Raw genomic sequence first — 18453 nt, 5'->3', positions numbered from 1 at the left:
AGCTCTTAAAGTGTGTGTAAAGCAAATACAGAGATTTGTCTCTAAACATTATTTATGTTAGAAATAGTTCCTGGAAACATGTAGTCTGTAAACTATGTATTTACTGCATTGTGAAGTTAGACCATTTCAGTTTTCCGTCAGTTTCATTCTCAAGATTTAATGGGCGGGTCTGGTGGCTCAATGACGCACTGGAGCCCCGCCCTTAACACTGTAACCGTTATAAACATGAATTAGCATCAGTGAGTTTCTGCTCAACTGTAAAATTGCTGCTTCCGGCTAATTATACCGTCGTCCTGCAAATGCATCTTCCTTGGATGCAGGACAGCTCCGTCGTTGTTGCCATAATAATAAACTTGGTATTACTAGCACAAAGTTAGCTTATTAATAGTGTGACATCATCATATTTCGTTTTCCTTTAGTACTAAACATCAGTAATATGACTGTATAAACAGTGCGACTTGTTTCCTGAGTTCTTGAAAGACATACATACCATTTGTTCAACAAAAATGTCATTTCTAGACATTCCAGATCAATAAAAAATTGTCCTCCGACTCCAAACCTGACTCCGGCTCTGGTGGCTCAAATATTAACGTCTGTACAACTCTTAAGTCTGCTAGTATCCATTTTTAAGGTTGTAGTGCTAGCTAACAGGGTGCTAACTGTGGAGTGGTGGGCGTGGTTTAATCGCCTTCAGCGGACACGCCCCCCTATTTTGTCATGATTATGAAACCTAATTTTATATATTTTCCTTTTTTTTTAACAATTCAAATTCAGCTGCAGGGTTAATAGCACATTTTTCTGTGGTGTGACTAACTCAGAGCACTGCTTTACTCCCACCACTCCTTAGTTCACATCTGATCTGTAAACATGACATGTAAAATGGATGACATCATAAAGGGTAAATGTTATCTGTAAAATTAATATACAGGGTTTCAATAGCTTAAGTGGGAGTGCAAAGAATGCTTATCTGTAATATATGATAATGTAGCTGATAAAAAGTTTTTTTGGCCAAATAAACCACAATCCACACATACAGGCACTATGGTAAGACTGTGACCCTGCAGATCCTGTAAATGATTTTCCTTCTGGCTTTATGTTCATATTAGGTCAGCAGGTCACAGTTGAGTTTGGGATGTTTAGGATGATACTGGATGCCAAACCAAAGGATGAAAATTAACCTTAAAAAGTAAAGGAAAATGAGACAGGAGAACTGGGGATCCACTGATGGCCACGGATCCTTGAAACTGTTGTGGGCAGCAGTACCTTGGCCCAGCTCTGGCTGAGGAGCAGTAGTGATGCTGAAATGAAATAAATGACAAGAAAGAATAACTTCCAAATCAACATATCTGACTCTCTGATTCTAGTTAAATTATATTGGTGAATAGTTCCAGGCTTGAGCTCTCAGGGTCCCTGGAGTTCTGGGGTCCAGGGGTTGTTGCCCACCTTGGTCAGTTTGTAAACCAGTCTTACTTTGCTTACATTACATACAATGACAAGAGAAAACAAAAAGAGACTATATTCATATGTGTGAAAGAGAATATGTCTGATTCTACACAAATTAAATATTAATAATAAAGTCACGACACCATATACAATTTACACCCAAGACTGTGTAATATGTGCTGTAATCTCCTGTAATGTCCAGGAGAAGTTTTCAGGATAAGCTTAACTCAAAGATAATCATGGAGTGGACAGTCCAGTAAATTGCATTTAATTATGATACCCATAAACCCAGAATTATTATACCTATAAACTGTAATGTCAGCCTAAAAGGTGTTAAACTGCTGGGTGTGCTCCTCTCTCTATCTCTGACTGTAAGGAGAGGGCAGCAGGGTGCTGAAGGTAAACTATTAACACTGACTCACAAGCACAGCATGCCGTCTAGACACACATGCATTGCAAAAACAAGCATGCACTGACACATTTGCAGACACACACACACATACACATAACAACAGGCATAACAACAATGTGCCACACAATGAACAGAAGTTGCCAGGACAACTAGACAAATGTTTAGGGAGCCTGTAGCCACATCATTTTGTGAAACTGGAACCTGAATATTTGATATTAGCTCAAAACTGAGTCAAAGCTGATTTAATAGGACTTTATATCCTGCCATGATATTATTTGATGGAAATATTTCGGCCCATTTATGTTGATGTTGAATTTCTGCTCATCCCAGTTCCTGAAACATTAGCTGTGATGTTAGCTTTGGCTCCTGAGCGTCCCTCCTCATCTCTGCATGCTTCTACCACCTACATGCTGCAGTCCAGAGGCTGGCAGCTGCTGAGTCCCAGCTTTGTGACAGTGTTTAAGTTGGAGCAAAGCGGAGGTCAGAGGTGACAGCGGGAGAGGGTTAACAGAGGGCCTCCTGCTCCTGCTGCTGGACAGAGAGCCTCCATCAGTCACAGTGTCACAGCAGGCCTGTAGCACACCTGTACCAAAACCACATGGAAGGAAGGTCAGTGAAGCTATGTGGCCTGTGGCAACTCCTGAAAAGAGCCTCTATGCATCATCAGAGCAGCGTGGATCAGTTTATGTGAAGAATGAATATTTCATACAGCTGCTGAAACAATCCACATGTAGATGTTAAAATGACAGTTCATTCAAAATACAGGCAAGTTTCTCTTTTTGGATGTATCCTCAGGTCAGTCTTCACTTCAGGGTTTTGTTGCAGCTTCTTATTAATAAAATCATGATAATAGCACTGATTAACACTGATCTGATGCATTATCAAATGTCACACAACTTTGCATTTACACCAGGTGTTAAGAGTTGTCATTATCTCCATTCTGATTGCATTGTGAATGGATCTCAATATGCAAATTAGGTAGGTGGGGCTGCAAGAGATGTGGATACCTCAAGGAACACTGTGATGGTGAAGTCATAGGACATCGGACCACAGGAAGTCGGCAGAGTCTACCAAGATTCATAGGAATAAATTGGGTACCATCTCTCAACATTGTATCTAGTTCTCCTACACATACACACACATACACTTTTTCAATACAAATAGGGGGGCTGGGTCTAACCATTTCTGTAACTTTTCAGAACTGATAATCCAACAGTCATGCACACGTCACATGACTTCATGACACTTCATCTTTTTTCATTTGTTTCACAACTACTTCTATCATTTTTTTCATGTGAGCAACTGAGTGCAACACTATGAATGTCCTAGAGTGAAAATGTGCACCACTCTCCCCAGATTTAAATTAGTATCGTGACTATACCCTCTCTATGATGGCTACAAAGACTTCTGCCTTCAACCATGGTCGGATGACATGTTGTAAGCACTAGTGTTTTTGTAACATATTCTGACGCTTATACTGCAAGGACGTAAACAGGGCCAGTGGAAAAGCATGTCAGCCAGTTCAATTTACCCCTGCTGGTCATGTGACCCTCACCTTGAACAATGTCATCGTCCCATGAGAGTCTCCTGGAGAGTTACAGCTGTATGGACCTAATATTTATTTATTTATTTCAGGAAGGGTTTGATGGACCCTTCCTCTATTCAACTATGTGTAATGAGAGGGGTAGTGATAGTAGTGATACTTACCCAAAGAAAGTCACAGACAATTCCACAGTTCCCGTCTGAGCATTTTAGTCTCTTCCAGCTCACTGTTTTGGTTTTATGGCTCACAGATTTGCTGTTCTGGTTCACCAACCTGGTGTTCAGTAGGAGCAGCTGTAAAAACAATAAATAGAATAAAAACACTGTCAGCAGCAAACAGCAGACAGACACAGTCAGAGTGCAGCTGGTGAAGATAGTGGAGAGTGTAGCAGCTAAAGAGCTATATATTTCCCTCAGGAGGTGGTGGAGACCAAAAACCAGAGCTAAAAGAGAGGGAATACTGTATCGATCAGGTGGAATCAAACTCAAAACTACTTGACATGAAAGATCATGCTGCTCTGTAAGACCTGGATGTGGGAAATGTCTGGTGTCTGCTAATACTTTTGCTAGAACAATATATCAGTACTGAGTTTACTGCCGGTTTTCAAAGTGTGTACTGAGTCAGATTTGAAGAGCGTGATCACACTGTACAGATGTCATTTACACCTGGCTGAGATCAGAGCACACCACCTCCAGACATGGTCTGCTAGATCTGTCTGCATCCTGATTAGCATTCATTCTGTTTGTAGCCACATTAACAGGCTTTTTTCACTATCCAGACACTGATCACATGGGTATTACCAGAAGTAACACGGGTCCCTCGGTCAGCCGCAGCTGTGGCCACTGGATTTTCTAACTATAACACAACACTCTCCAAAGCAGTTGCTGAGATACAGGTAATAGTAATGTCACTAAAAACAGGTCTGACTGGTCATGAATGACAAGCAGTTAAGAGATTGTAGGTTGGAAATATGTCAAACAGAAAGTCACCACTCCTGAAATGTCACCAATAATACTAACAAAAACCATGAATGCACCACACTATGGTAAGTACAGTAGGTCAAAGTTTAAGTTAAGTTAAGTCAAGTTTAAGTTAGGTTTAGTTATTTTGTTGGTTTGTCTGACTCTTTTTTAATGATGTGACTGTATTCTCAGATCTCAGTAGTGGAGTGCACTGGTTATCCTAAGTGATAAAACAGCCAGAGGAACAAAAATAAAACACAAATTTTAAGGGTAATTAGACAGCGTTAAGGTTATTTCATCACTTTGGTGAAAGGCAGCCTGAGTCTATTTCCAGCCATCTGAGGTAGATCATGAGTGTAATTGATTGGTGGATTCAGTCCACTTCAGCGTTTTGCAGTTGAGTTTTATGAGATCGATTCTCATCTCTGGCTAAGTGGTGAGAAAGAAAACAAATAGGTGTCAAAGCACATTATAGACAGTGTGACATACTGAATTGATTCTGAGCATAGCTGTGCTGTTCCATGTAAAACTGGCAAATCATCAAATCAGGATCCAATAAATTAAGAGTGAAACAGTTTACAGCCAATAAGGACTTTATTTTTTCTCCATTTTCCAGCTGTTCCTGGAACTCCTCGTCACTCCTCTCAGTTGTTGCCTGAAAGGAAGAAGCATGCCGTTAATCAGAAAATGAACGCTAACCAAGCAGTGTGATGGATTACTCTAAGGATTGATGAGTCTGGTTCCAGGACTTTCGATTGACTTTCAATATGATTGGTTTCCACTGAGCAGTGGAGGTTAATGTAACATTAAAAGTAGTCAAGGGACTCCACTATGTCCCATCCCTGCCAAACCTTTAACGGTGATAGAGTGACATCACAGATGTAATGGTTTTTGTAACTGTGTAGCTATGGTACTTACAGTAAATCACTCAGACTGTCTGTTGATGAAGTGGGAGTTTGTGTAGGTGGCACTCTTTTTTTCACCCAGTCCAGCCTGCTGGGTTTTTCTTCTCTTATTTTCAACAGTATGGACATCTCAAACTCAGAGACACAGTCTTGTTATTTTAATATTTGTTGTGTATAAGAATAAACTATTAACTACAATAGGAAAAAATAAAGAAAATAATCATTGTAAGTTGCAGTTATGATTGTAGAACAATGTGACATTTTGGCCCCGAGAGGCATAACTGTAGTTTACAAGTATGATTGCTGTCATTCCTGCATTTATCTCTCTATGGTGGTGTGGGTGTTATACCTAAAATTTAGTTTCAACTACTCTTAAATTTCATCTATCAATTTTAAATATGTAGAAAAATAGCCATTATAATTAGCTGTTAAGAGAAAATAGCATGTCAACGAACAGATTTGTTCGTGTGTAACTTAAAGGGACGAGAGGGTTATACAGGAATGTAAGACTGATAATGATGTGATGAGAAAGAGGAGGAGAAAGTGGGGGAAGAGGAGATGAATGAATGGTTTGTCCTTACCCTTGGATACGACCCAGAGGAGGTGTCTGTCGCTACAGCAGCAGGAGATATGCCACAAATAAACTGTGAAAAAACCAATGTTGACAAAGAAAGGTTAAGGTTAGGGCATCTTTGTTCCTATGGTTAGAACAATATATACGTGGCTAAGGTTATAGAATGACTGTGGTCATCAGTTTCAAACAGGAAATGGTCTTCTGTGTTAAAGTCCAATGTTTTGTTGACCCATCACCCCACCTTAACAACGTCACATAAAATACAATAAAAAATGAAATAAAAAGAAAATTTAAATTAAACACAACATGGGTTGTAATAAGCTGCTTGCACAAATTACCTTATAGGGTTGTTTTGTATGGGAGAACAGTCTGGATATATCAGTGTAATTACAGCTGTGCAGTGATCAGACTTCTGTCTGTAAAGAAAAACTAAATCTGGCCTTTCATTTCCTCAGTGTAGTGAATAACAGAAAAACAAGAATGTACAAGAGTCCTAATTCTGCTTGGTTAAACTTAATAGCTTTTGTTTGAGAGTCAGTACATGAGCTGATCAGGATTTTTTTTTAATCAAAACACCATTAGTTCTGCTGAGTCCTTTGTGTTTTATCATTTACAATGAGGGATTCCTTCCGTGAGGTTTGGTCTGTGATGAGAGGGTTATGGACCACAGGCATCTGCTTCAATTGCTAAAAGTGCTTACAGCCTCAGACTCAATCTATAAAAACCCAGAGAGAAACACTGGAAAATTCTGTAGGCAGTGAGTTTCTTTCAGCAGAGGAAGAGTGGTCACTTTAATAGAAGAAAAGGAACAAGAAAAGAGAGTTTTTCATTTCCTCTTATGTTGTAGATTCTTGAACCATATTCTCAAGTAATTACTCCATAATAAGTTTAACAACATTAGATTCAAGATGTTTTGGAATATATAATCATATTATTCTCACATTAGAATAAACACTTTGACTTTAAAACTAACACTTCCTGAATGTGTTATAACACCCAGTTGTGGCCTAAAGTCCAAAATGCTCTTCAAGTTTGCTGCATCATTTTAAAACACAACTGTGAAATTTGGAAATTGGTGTTGGGCTACTTTTAAAACTCAGGGGCTGTATATTTAACTACAGGCCTCGACGGTATTTGAATTGGTGTCATTCCAACCATAGTATGATACATACATTAGCTCACACACCATCATGCAGTTCATATGTGGTGACCTTTTATGGCTAACTTATATCATGTGATTGGAGCAATACTAATAATATTTTTTGCCATACTGTTGTATTTTTTTCCTTCTTCATCTTAATAATAACTTCTGTTAATGTGTAATTATTCTAATATTTATTTATTTTTTTACCAGGGACAGTCCACATTAATCAACACTGCAGTTTACACAAATGTGCTGGAGGTAGCTGAAGCTAATTTTCATCTGTACTCCCTGCGTAGAATACACATTCAGGCAGTTCTAAGAATTTATTTTACTAATCACATAAGAATAGATTTAAAGCTGCAATGATCAATATTTTTATATTAATAAGTGATTTGTAATCATTATTTGGTTCTCTTATGACTCTGTTTCATCAAACTGATAGCAGCAGCTGTTTCAGAGCTTGTAAAGTCACTGTACACTACACAAACAGCAGACACGTTTCTCAGAGGTGAAGACAAACAGAGAAAAGTCGATATTGCACTCATTTTCATCATTGGTCTGTCAGATAGATGTGTAAAAACTTAACTGTTTGCTAACATGTTTATGAGGTGATGATAAGTCTGTGTTGTGTTTATTACTTACTGCTGAGTGGACAAGCTAATCAGTTATTGCTGGTTTTAATATTTCTTCAACAGCCGTGGTAGCCAGTGGTACATTTTGAGTATGCTGTTCTATGACATCATCAAAAGAATCCTGACACACACAATACACACACACACACACACATACACAAGGCTTGAAGTTTTCATGTAGCATACATTCATATTGTCACACACTTTTTCACCCACATCTCCTCAGTCTATATGTCAAATGGTTCTTCTTTTGTATTTTTCTTAAATAGGCTGTCACGAGGTCAGCTCCCTGTCCTGTCTGTCAGTGTCTGTTTGTCTCTGTGTTGCCTGCCCCTCCCCCTTGCTCTCTGTCTCTCCTGCTGGGTCTGCCTCTCCACACCTGCCGTGCCTCTACAATCAAGCTCACCTGTTTCCTATCAGCTCATCACCCAGGATGTACTTAATCCCTGTTCCTGCCTTCATTCTCTGCCGGATCGTCACTCCTGTTCATGGTTTGTCTTGAGAGAAGTTCGGCTTGTCTAGTCTTACGCCAGCTACTGCTAAAGTCTGTTCATTTCTTACCCTGTGTTCTCTGTTCTGTTTTTGCCAGCCTGCCAGCCAGCCACCTGCCAACCCTTCTCCACCCCTGGACTCCTTCACTTGCTGCAGCACCCCTCTCTGGACCAGCACTATCCTGACCCCTTTGCACCACCTATTCCTAAATAAACGTTGTTTGTCTTGCAGTCTGTGTTCTGCTTCTGGGGTTCCTAGCTCAGTCGTGACATAGGCAGGAGTGTCTCAGGATGATGACGATAATACTAATGTTTAAAATTTATGTACCTTTTTAAATATGTATTTTATATGTATTACAAAGAGATATTTGTGTGTTCCACTTGTTGTTCAATCACTAATTATTTATCAGTATTATGATAAATGGCTTTTTTTTTTTGTTTTTTAAATCATGCTGAAAGAATATGAATATAATATGAAGGAATATGCTGTGGATATATTCAGTTTAGACACACAGGCAACACAGGTGAGACTCATATTGTGTTAAGTTTCAGTTTTGTTGTTATAATAATAATAATAATAATTCATTTTACTTATAAAGCACTTTACATTTGAAGGCAAATCTCAAAGTGCGACACAAAACAGATTAGCTTTCTTTAAATAACCACATCAACTAGACATTAACTATATACCATTTGCAGTTACTGTGCATATAGGTACAATATAAATATTATATCTGATATGTTGCAGAAAATTACAATCCAGATGGTGTTTTGCAAATGGAAATAGTTGTAAATGAACATATGCGTGAAGAAATGATGTTGTAAAGATCATTGCTCATGTAGTTCTGTCTATCAGCTGTCAAAGCCTCTACCAGAACAGTGTTGTCTCTGTGCCAGATGAGGAGATAGACCCTCTGTACCTAGTCAGCCACCTGTGACGCACCTGAAAATAAACTGTTGCAAGTCTGAATGTATGTCTGTGTGAGAGAGAGACAGAGTTAAAAAAAAAAAAAATAAGGCAATAAAGGAGGGAGAGAATAGGTGAAAAGAGCCAGTGAGAGTATTTCTGCTTTTACACACACTGTAAATCTCTCTCAGTCAGACATATGGCTTTCGTATGTGCTCAGGGTGACTCTCTCTGTGATCTAATGACGATTTGCTTGGAAAAAAGCCCACAGAGCCTGGGTCGTAGAGCGCCTGGATACAGTTCCGACATTACGTAAACACCAAGGGAAGCCTAATGCCTGGAAAGTTAGAAGGTGAAATCCTCAACATCTGCAGATGCATCCTGGGCCGCGGGGTTGGAGGCAGACGAGGCAGCAGAAGGTAAAAGGATTAGCGCTTCATCCTTCTTCCCTCCTGACTGTTTTCAGTGAGAGAGGCAACGCAGGGTGAAGCAGGATCCCTCAAGATTTATTCACACACCCACACCATCTCAGGCAAGGCAGAAATTGGGAAGTAGGTACAGTTATATGTAACACTGCTTGACTGAACTTTAAGTCATTATAGAGTAAAGGCAGCTTTACAGTCTGAGGGGAGGAGAGGAAAAACTGTTGTTAGCCTCTCCAGCACAACCTCAACTCATTTCCTCCAGCGGTGTATTTAACAACTGAGATGATGTTGATGATGTTCTCTTTATCTATCTGGTTTACTCTCGCCGCTCTCACTGCCCATTGTGTCCTCTACAGCAGACGGACATAGTCAGAGAGCAGTTGGTGAACATAGTGGAGCATTTAGCAGCTAAAGAGCCAGAGATTTCCCTCAGGATGTTGTGGTAGAGACCAAAAATAGAGCAAAAAGAGAAGGAATACTGGATACTGGAAAAACCCACTTGAAAAGACAAAAATACACTGAACACTCAAGAGCAGCTAAGAGCATGCCAGACCAACAGGCAGGTGATGTAACAACAATCAAAAAGCCAGGTTGGCCAATCAAATGCCTGAAGCCAACATACACTGTTTTTTAATGGGGCAGTTCACCCAAATCACAGTAGTAGCCAGTGGTCTTTGTAATTATGTCTACAATGGACACTTCCCCACCTCAATTTCCATCCAGTGCCAAGAATTTCAGCTGCCTGACCACACTCTCACCATAGTTTATTGTATAAAAATAAAGATATAAAGACAATAGATTTACAGCATTTCAAGTTATTTAGAAATAGCTATCAGACAGCCACAGTCTGCAGGAGCCTAACCAATCACCTCACCACTCAGTCAATCTGATCACAAATTTATTTTGTGTTAAGTGTTTCGACATGTTGAGCGTTTAGTAAAAGACAGAACATGCACACACACACACACACACACACACACACACAGGGATAAGGAGCGTGTGCCAGAGTCAGGATAACTGGTCTGTTTCACAGTGATACATTTCAGGGACAAATGAACCACAGACCCACAGAAAGAAACTCAGAACATCCTCCACTGTTCTACTGAAACACCCATCCAGATGTGTAACACACTGGTTTACGTTCAACATGTGTATCAGTGATTCAAGCAGAAGGGTTTTTTTGTTTTGGATGTGTAAACATGTGAGTGTGCAGAGCGTGTAGATCAGAGATCTGTGTAGAGTGAGCCAATCATTGCTCTTGTGACTGTAGCTGGTCGACATGAACGTGAAGCATGCAGCAGAAAGTCCTGGACTTGGTTCAGCAGTCAGTATTAAAGGAAAGAAAACAAAGAAAACAAAAATCCTCATCTATGAATAGTTTAAAAGTACAATACACCATTGTACACTATCGTCTACATCAGATAGACAAGATCGTAGATGGGGTGTACTTTACTTTGCACACAAAGAGACCATGTCCTTACTACACAACTGTCTGCCAGCTGCATTCTCATTTCCTGCACTGCCTCTCACACTCAGTGTGCTCTTGATCTCGCCCTAGCTAGAAATCACTGAAGTTTCCATGCTCTGTGATGTAGTTGGCCAGACCCTCTCTACCAGAGATGCACACATACATACATGCACCAAGGGATCAGGAATAACATCTGTTCTTCTGTTCTTCAGATGCACCTAGCAGGCACATAGCTGCACAAAAACAAACTGCACACTCCCTCATAACCACACAGGACCAAACAGAAGCACTCACATCCCAGTATAACCAAAAACCCACTGCATTAATCTGTCACAACCATAAATTTCACAAAGTGAACAATGGAGGTGGTCTTGTTTGATATAACCATGAGGAGTCATACACTCATCTGTGCACTAAGCCTACATACACCATGTTCAAACACCAGCATACTGTTCTCTATGTCAGCTGAGTTTTCACTACTGCTGTGTGATCTAGAGGAGCAGCAGTGTGAGCAACAGGCATCAAATAGCGCAGTGAATGTTGTACTGTACCCTGCTGATCTAACAGTTTACACTGTAAATACGAGGTTAAATGAGACTGCGCTCATGAGTGTTATATATCATATTAAAGGTTGGGTATTGACACACAACTGCTGTAAGTTTCCAATAAGTGATGTTTTTAGTTCATGTGTTTTTGCTAAGGCGTCGGAAAATGATTAGCTTAAAAGTTGAGCGACGTATTAATTAAATTTTTTGATGAAATTGAACAAAACAGCAGCTGAATCTTGTCGTACATTGTATTGGGAACACTGCATGTCACGTGCAGGTGTGTTGGAATGGCACAAAAGAAGTTTAGTGAAGGCAGAGAGGACGTCCAAGATGATGAACGTTCCAGGCGCCCATGCACATCAAAAACTTCCAGCGGCGTGTTGATGCAGAAGGGGAGTATATTGAAGGAGAAAGACATTGAAAAATGTTTATGTTCAATAAAATTGTATTACAGGATTGTATTACATATTATTTATAAGAGTACGGTCTAGACCTGCTCTATATGAAAAGTGCCTTGAGATGACTGTTGTTGTGATATGGCACTATATAAATAAAATTGAATTGAATTGAATTAATAGCCATATCTCATATACATTTTGGTCTCTGAAGAATTCTAATGACTTAAGAATCTCTAATGTCAAATATCTCCAAAGCAACACTCTGTATAGACACTAGATAAATCCTGACCTCAGGGATCCCCTGACTTCTCCAGCTTTGGTGATCCTCTGACTTTTCATCGCCCCAGATGTCCAAATTTGCTCCCAGCTCCCAGTTAATGTTTCGGTACTCTGAACTGGTGCTGAGCTTCAGAACATTAAGCTGGGAGGCATTTTTGCCAGGCTCCATAAATCACATGGTTATTAGATTAGAAATAGTTTGCTGATGTGTGGGTTAGATGGAGTATTGGTCTATTTACTGACAATGATTTATCTATGTAGCAACTACTGTGTTTGTCATTGTAAAACACACTCTATTATTACAGTAACAGTACCAAATTCTGACAAGTCACTCTTAATAAGTTGTATTTGATGGCTTAATTAATGGTCAAGAAATCGAGAATTAGGTTTCCTGGCTGTGAAAAATCCCCCAGGGTGGTGTTTATCATTTCTATTTCACAATAATAAAAATAGTAATTATCCAGTTATCAATGTTAGTAATTCATTAATGATGCTTGCGGGTTCCATTCTACATGTTTATAAGTTCAGATTCTATCAGAAGTGGTCCATTACAGGGTCCTGGATGAAAACCAGACAATTCAGCAACTGTAAAGCTGTTCTATTAATAGCTTATAACTCATCTATAAGGAGAGAGTAAAAGATATTAGCAATTAATAAAGTTACCACTTATTGAGAAACGTTACAAATGCTGCTTTATCACAAAATGGTATTACAATAGCAAAAATGTAACTGTATTAAAGTAGAATAATCCTTTAATATGGCCACATACAGTCATTAAATGCCCCTCAGTAGTCTTATGGATGGTGCTGGCAGTTATTTTCTCTTCTCATATATGTGTAATTGTGCGTGCTCAGTCACAGGTTTCTAGGTCAGTTGCTCAATTCAAGGCAATCCTTTCTCACTGTTTTGTATTCTGCTGGCCTGCAGCCTCACTTCAGAGAATAAACAGCCTCCCCCTGCCTGCTGCGCTGCAGCTGTGCTCACACCCTACAGATGCCTCATGTCGACTGGCTGGTGGGCAGAAAAAAAAAAAAAAAAAAAAAGGAATGGCTGTGCTTGCCATTACAAAGCAGCCGCTAACACACACAACCACCTGAGACAAGAGGAGCAGCAGGTCAGACCTGAGCCCTGCGACTGGCTGCCAGGTGTTGGGAAGCCTGGCTGTCATTAAACATACACACTAATTACAGGAATGTAAAAGGGTTCATACACATTAAACACACATACGTATGCCAACAGGCACGTATAAGGATGCTGACACATAAATTAACACACACATGGGCCAGGGAGAGGAATGTAAGGGGTTTCCTGTCCAACTGACCATGCCTTTAGGAGCACTTTGCTGCTTTTCATAATAATTCCAGTTTGAATTTCACATTTGAAACTAAAGCAATATACATTAAACCTACAATTGTTATTACTGATGATGACTGATGGGATCATTGCTACTGTTTCTACTGCTTCTGGCAGTGTGCTAAGTTTTTCTCCCCTGAGAACATTAGAAAAACTCACTCTTGGAGCCCAACAATCACCCACAGTGGCTCAGTAACACCCCAGTCATACAAGTGGATGACTTGGAAATGAAAACATATGTGAAATAAATTTGACATAGATTTGATGAAGTTTGATGGGCATATTTTCCAAAGCTGCTCTTAATTTCTTGAAATACCAGTGATACATAACCAGATGTTGTTGAAGCACTACTGTATGCAGATAATAAATTCAAAATGAAGGCCTCTGAATTCATGAGAATATATAATCCCTGGCACTGCGTTATATTCTGACTTAATGAGTATAATGCACTTTCAGTTATATATACATATTTTAGCAGCGTTTTAATTCATTTCATAAGTCCAGAAAAAAAATGATCAGACACTCCAGTTAGGACTGAAATATCTCTACAAATACTGGATGAATTGACACGACATTTGCACAGATATGTAAGGTGCCCAGAGGGTGAACTCTGACTTTGGTAATCCCCTGACTATGTCATATCTGTCCATGTACTACAAAATAACCATTTGGCTAGCACAGCAACAGTTACTGCAATAATGTGCACTGTGTCATTATTACAGGAATACACATGGTGTCCTTTTCTTCTGAATGAACTTAACATGCCGATGTGAGCACTTCTGTCAAGTGGACTGCTGGTGTGGCTGTAAAGTTTTCCAATATGGTCTAAATGCTGTTTCAAAGGATTTTCTGTCACCAATAAGTAATAATAGTTTTAGTCTCTAAACTTGTTAACTTGGCTACTAGTCATCAACTGCTTCTATATATATTGGCGTCAGTTGAAATCTAACACATTTACTGTGGATTGTTATATAAGGGGAGGTCTTTCCACACTCAAGGGAACAGCAGATCAGCTGTAAATGACTCCATTGTCTGGCATTTCCAGTGCACAAAGATGAGTAAGGCAGCTGGATCATGAGAAAGCTATGCATGGGAATAATGATGTGCAAGCTAGAGTTTCATGGGAGAGCAGGGCTGTTTGGTGGCCACCTGTTTTTGAACAAGATGCTGCATGCATTCTGTAATGTTTGGTTGTTTCGTTGTTGAGAGATCTCATCCCAGTTGCTCTTGATTACTTGACAACAAGGTTCACAGAGGGATTTTCTCTTCAGGTTATAGAGAAATTGCCCTTGTGACCTGAAAGCATCAGTCACGTAGAGCCAGATTATAGAGATAAACCAGACTCTATAATGATATCCCTGCTCCTGATGGTCCCCATGGAGCTATCAATATCAGGGAGCATAATTTCAAATCTAAGTCATCTCCGCTCATTCGGCAAATCTCCTCTCCCTGGAGCGTCTCCCTCTCGGCAGCGTCCGCTCCCCTGGGCACAAGCCAGCCACTCTGTTTCCTCAGCTGGGGATGGGGAATTCAGCCAGGCCCATTTGTCTCCATCAACAGAGGGATCCGTCTCCAGAGAATAATGCTCAGCCATCCAGAACAGCTCATACTGCACAGAGTTAGCAAAAAAAAAACACGTTGCAGAGCTACTGGCTGCTTTAAAGCTGCTGAAGAGCACTCTGAAAGCCTGTGTTTAGATCAATTATAGCTAGAGTGAAGGATTGAGGGTTTGGTGAAAGGCAGCGCTTGTTGTGGGCAGGAAACAATGGAGTTAAATTGATGTGTCTGTTTGTCAGTGTTGGCCTTTCAATAAAAAATTGGACACGAGCCAGTAAGACGTAATAATGGAAGTGATGATGGGAACTCTCAGGATGCATGCATCAATTTAGTGAATAAACTCATGATAGCAGCTAATGAAGAGTAACAGTTAATCTGGTTTGAAGTTAAGGACTGAGATGTCTGTCAAAGCGTCAGGTCAGGTCAGCTGTTATTCACAAACCTGCAGAATTTAAAGCAAAGATTTTATACAGGCTGCAGTTGGTGTGTCTGAGTCCCTTCTTATACTCATGTAGCTCAGATCCAATAGTTTTAATACCCACCAACCAAAATTTCTACAGACAGGCACAGCAAAAGCCTCTTTCATCCCTGAAACGTACGGGGATCAGAGAGGTCACACACTGTCCTTCTAAAGGGAGTTTGATGGAAATGAACACAGTCTTTATGTATTAAAGACTCTGTCCCTTGATTCTCTGTGTATTTCTTACACACTGAATCATGATAGTCATCACTAAATATGACTAGATTTGTGAACTCGTGCTGAAACCAGATAAAAGGATTCCTTTTTTTCTCCACCAAGATGACAGTGACAGAAATCAAACTTTAACAGCCTGTCAGGGATAAAAGATTGACATCAATAGTTCCAAAGCATAGCGTCACTGTCCTGTGAGAACCATGTATCTCTCAAGAGCTACAAACAGCAGACCTGTTTTCAGCTTTTTGAGTATGAATTTCAAATATCCCAAGGGATTTGAAATGGTGGTTAAATGGTTTAAATGGTGGCGTTATGCATATTTGGGATTACGAATGTGAAAAACCTTTAATTTATCTTGATATAGGCCGCTGCTTAAGTGCTGTGTAGAAGATGGGCATTGTGTTAATGTGAACAATATCTGCTGGTTGCTAATAGAGGTCGATTAAAGTCAGAGATTGCTTAAGGCCAATTTAATGCTTTCCTAGCCGATTTGTGATTTCTGTATGCATCACTTCCCTGCTCCCCAGTCGTCTTTCTTTGCTAATGGACCAACAGGGCTGAGGTGAGGGAGTCACACCTGAGCAGAAACTGATGCAATCTGTGTTAAGGGGTTTAAACAAGGGAACTCAAGGTAACCCTAACCCCAAATACAAGACATATATGAAACAAAGTAAATATGATTCAAGGCTCTCCTCCTCTCAGGTAAAACACACTTGCATAAAAAAATGATGCAGGTAGTGCACTATGAAAGATATGGGATGTTTGTGAGGAGGCAGATGGGACAGCAGGCCGCTGAGTGCTAGGAGTTAAGTGGATGCATCTTCAAAACTGAAACACATGGACATATAGTGAGCAGAACAGCAGAGAAGGCTGGATGAGCATATGGAGAGATGATCACAGACACACGGAGACAGAAAGGAGCAGGAAGATGAGAAACATGCCAACATCTGCTACAGGTGGGAAACTCCACACATGCAGATCTGTCACAAAGTTATCACAAACTATTCACACAAACTTGTTATGTGTGAATGACTACAACACCATGAATGCTTTCACTGAGAATATGTTAGAAAGTGTGCGGCTGAAACCGTTTGAGGCGTCAAGACTACAGAGACACACAGAAGACACAGAGCTAGGGGGAGATTATACCAGGGTTTCTGCCTCACCAGAAAAGGCAAGAAAACCTTTTGTCATAAGACTTGGCCTGACAACACGTGGTAAAAAAAAATATATATATATGAAACTACAGCCAGCCAGTCAGTTAGATCACTTGGCTGACTATTTCTTAGTTCTGAGTAGTTCCTGTGCCTGACACAGAAGCTATAGCTTCATATTTAATGGACACGTTAGCAGCATCTATCACAGCATGTCTCCTTAAATTCCTTTAGTCATTCTATTGTTGCCATGAGAACATCAGTATTGAATGTAATCTGAGGTTTTGCAGAATGATCCAGTGTCAACAGTTATGTCCACAGACATTGACTGACTAATATCGTCATCATCTCAGCAGCTAATGCAGCAAAAAAAAATCATTCATCAATCAGCCTGGACTTATGTATACTGCACACAGCTGTCCACTCTTCTGATAGTCCCTGCACACATTTCAAAGGTCTACAGAGAAAAACAGGATGGGCCACGTGTATGTCTGCATGTCATGACGCACACACACACACACACACACACACACACAGAGCAGTGATGACAGATCAGTGTGCAGTTCACCAACAGGCCGCAGACTCTGATCCATCCAGATTTCCATGATAACGGGTTGGGGATGCGTCTGCACACTCTGAATGACTTATTCATGATTCATAAAGGGATAGATGCGGAAATGGCAGAGATATACATTTCTTTCCTGGCCCCTCTGATAGAGTAGAATCTCAACACACTCCCTGGTAGTGTGGTAGCTAGTCTTTGTGACGTGGTAACTGAATTTGGCTAACTGATCCTCTGCAGTATCTAACATGGACACAGATATGCACTTTTGTAAAGAAGGCACATTGTCAGGAGTTAAGATGATTCATTGACCTGTGCCTGGCCAAGTGTTTGGATGTGTTCCTGGCCAGTGGGATGATGAATCTCTGAATCTCTCCCTCTTTCTTGTCTTACAGCCATCAGCCTGGGTTTAATGTTTCCTTTCCCGTTGCCAAGAAGATGTTTTCAATAGCTCTGAATCTCACATAGCGCTCGACACCAAAGTGTCCGCCGAGCACCAGGGCACCAGCAAAAACACTTACTCTGTATGTCAATGGGTCACAAGGCTAAGTGGGCTTAATGTGCAAACAAGCATGGCCCAACAGCTAAGTAGTATCTGGGTGTGTGTGTGTGTGTGGGCTAATATGACTATTCATCAATGAAATTAAATGTTTCTAGGGACAACAAAGCTCCAGAAATATGTCAGGCAAATATTCAAAGCACACTGGAGGTCAGTGAGGGAAGCCTGGTGCCTTGAAAATGGGCTCTAGAGGTCTGGTTTGATATGGGCAGAGAGAGACAGCAAAACTAGACTGTGTGTGTGCCTCTGTCTCCAGAGGACTTAGGGACGGAGCAGAGAACTTCAATCACATCCAGCTGTTGAGCTGTTGTGGCTGATGGATAGGAAGCACCAGTCATGTGTGTCCATTTACTCAGAAAGGAGTTCCAGTGTGACATGCACACAAAAGACACACAAAAGAAACACAACTGTTTCTTAGAATCTCCGACCTGTCATATTAAGAA

The 18453-nt window shown here is 40.3% G+C and overlaps 1 protein-coding gene across 2 annotated transcripts in view; it reads right to left on the bottom strand.

Moving 5' to 3' along the window:
• prkx (protein kinase X-linked) overlaps positions 1–18453 on the bottom strand; it is a 268673-nt gene that overhangs the window by 203182 nt on the left and 47038 nt on the right. The gene's annotated exons all lie outside the window — the stretch shown is intronic.

This window comes from Lates calcarifer, linkage group LG7_2 (genome assembly GCF_001640805.2).
Source record: "Lates calcarifer isolate ASB-BC8 linkage group LG7_2, TLL_Latcal_v3, whole genome shotgun sequence".
Lineage (NCBI taxonomy): Eukaryota > Metazoa > Chordata > Actinopteri > Centropomidae > Lates > Lates calcarifer.
The sequence above is the reverse complement of the archived record's forward strand: the minus strand, read 5'-3'. Positions and strand labels throughout refer to the sequence as shown.